Source organism: Papio anubis, chromosome 10 (genome assembly GCF_008728515.1).
Source record: "Papio anubis isolate 15944 chromosome 10, Panubis1.0, whole genome shotgun sequence".
NCBI lineage: Eukaryota > Metazoa > Chordata > Mammalia > Primates > Cercopithecidae > Papio > Papio anubis.
The window spans coordinates 28,307,030-28,309,529 of NC_044985.1; the positions used below are offsets into that span (position 1 = coordinate 28,307,030).

The window sequence follows — 2,500 nt, forward strand, 5'->3', positions numbered from 1 at the left end:
TGGAAAGATATATCTCCACATGCATTACTAAAAGCCTATATTTAAAAAGGCTTTATAGTTTATCTATAATAAGCATTGTTTTCACTTCACCAGATTACATTATATTAAATCCTCTGTATTCTTCCTTCCAAGCAAACAATACTCTAAATTATATCACTATGCCAATTAATTTTACAGCCATATGTAAAACAAATAATGGTTTTTCTTCCTTGCCTATACATATAACTCTTATTTTCAGATTTTTGTGTTCTGGTGACATGTAATAGAATAGTAGCAAAATTTGACATTTTTATAATGTCCATACCTGCTGGAAAATTTCAGCATTTGCAAAAATGGCCTATCATAGCATTTAAACATTGCTGATAATTAGCTTGACATTTGAAATAGCAGAACTGTTGTTTTGAAGATGCCCTATACAATGTTACCTTACTAACCCCTTTTCCTACTTATATGCTTTCTCTACATTATTCTGTCAGTTACAGTACAAATATCAGTTGCTAATGTATTAACATACAAAAGAACTGATGTGAAGGGGCAATACTTCATCTTCACCAGAAGCAGAAACTCTGTTGACGTAAAGGAAAATTACATATGCCGCTTATAGACAGTTAATTGTTAATAAGGCAGTCAATAATGATTTCCTATAACTCTACTCAAGTGGGCCAATAAATCGTTCAATGCCATCATCAAACATATATTAAATATCCACAATGTGGCAAATCCAGAAGATAGCAGGAGGTGCCATTCTCACCTCAGGAAGCTTACAATTTATTTGGAGAAATAGATTCATAAAATTGTAGTTCCAGAAGGACACTTGAAGTCAACTCTTGACAAAGGAGGTAATACAGCACAGTGAGGTGAAATGACTTGTCAAAGGCCGTACAGCCAGTTGGTGGCAAAGCCGGTACTAGAAAGCATGTCTTTAGGTGTACAACAGCTGAACAAAAACATACATATTAATACAAATTCCCAGTGTAGAATGCAATCTAAGTTTAAACCCCACATGACCAGAGAAAGGGATGGAAATCCCTGGGACTTTTTGGGATTTTCATGCCACAAAAATGGAGATTGTTGCTTAATTTTAAATTGTTTTGATGATTGTTACTTTCATGGATCCCCTTAATTTGAGTTATAGAAGCCTACCAATTTGATCAATTACCAGAATCTAACAATACACCCATGTTTCCTGCAATAGTTTGGAAACAATAGAGATAAAGAGGCAGTTCACAGAATTACGAGTTTGAAGATTTGCCTTGTCCCAGAACCAACGTGTAACCAGCTGTGTGGCCTTGGCCTATCATCCAAGGAAACTTGGTAGAAATGAGTAAAAATCACGATAATGGTTCCCTGTTTATGAGGTTGTCATAGGAGCCTACAAAGTTGTACGTGCAATGGCACTGTGTGATGTATAAAACAGTAACATGGAAATGCAAGGTGATGTAACTGGTATAATTACTGAAATACCATTGTTCCAGTGTCTGTTGTCTTTTCTCTGGTGCTGCAATGTGTGGTGGCTACGAGGAAAAAGGAAGATTTGAACTTGTGCCAGTCACGATTTTTGTGTTGGCCCTTCATTTAGAAATTTATTTGCAAATGCTTCCTCAAGTAGGAAGGCCATGATGAGAGAGACTATGCCTAATCCCTCAGCTTAGACGTGACACAGCCATATAACCTCATTTTAAAAATGTCTCTCTTGGTAATATGACTTAAAATTTAAAATAAGTTCTTTTGGCCAGGTATAGTGGCTCACACCTATAATCCCAACACTTTGGGAGGCCAAGCAGGGAGAATTTCTCGAGGTCAGGAGTTTGTGATCAGCCTGGGTAAAACCCCATCTCTACAAGAAATAAAAAATTAGTCAGGTATGGTGTTGCATGCCAATAGTCCCAGTTACTCAGGAGGCTGAGGTGAGAGGATTGTTGGAGTTTCGGAGGTCGAGACTGTAGTGAGCTATGATCACACCACTGCACTCCAGCCTGGGCAACAGAATGAGACCCTGTCTTAAAATAAAAAAAAAAGTCTTTTGGAATTTTATGAATCATTTGGTTTCCTAAATCTCTTATGCTTAGATGCTTAGAGATCATTTATGTTTGAGCCAGTGGAGGAAAGGTCTTATGGGGCTGCTTTCTTAGAATGTATTTACAGGTGGCACGTGTCGGGAAGACCTTCTAAGACTTTTCTCCTGAACCTTAGCCTTTATTCCTCCTTGTCTTCCCCACAAATTTCAATTTCCAAATATGTGCTACTGAGGAAAAGATGCAGCTATTTTTCAATAATTTTCTTCCAGTGACTCTTGCCCATCCGGGGGGATTTATCATTGACTTTTTTTTTTTTTTTTTTTTTTTTTTTTTAATCACAGTTACCTTGTTACCTCCGTGCTTGGGTGGGTAAAGATCATAGGACTAAATACAAGGTTCAATTTCTTATTTAATAATGGAGACTTAGTGACAAATACAACAAGGCAAAGACAAATTCAAACAGATTTTCTTCTGAATTTGAA

The 2,500-nt window shown here is 36.8% G+C and overlaps 1 protein-coding gene across 20 annotated transcripts in view; it reads right to left on the bottom strand.

Annotated features, from left to right (window-relative positions):
* The window catches only part of ZEB2 (zinc finger E-box binding homeobox 2), a 135,301-nt gene that overhangs the window by 48,878 nt on the left and 83,923 nt on the right, over positions 1 to 2,500 (bottom strand). The window lies entirely within an intron of this gene.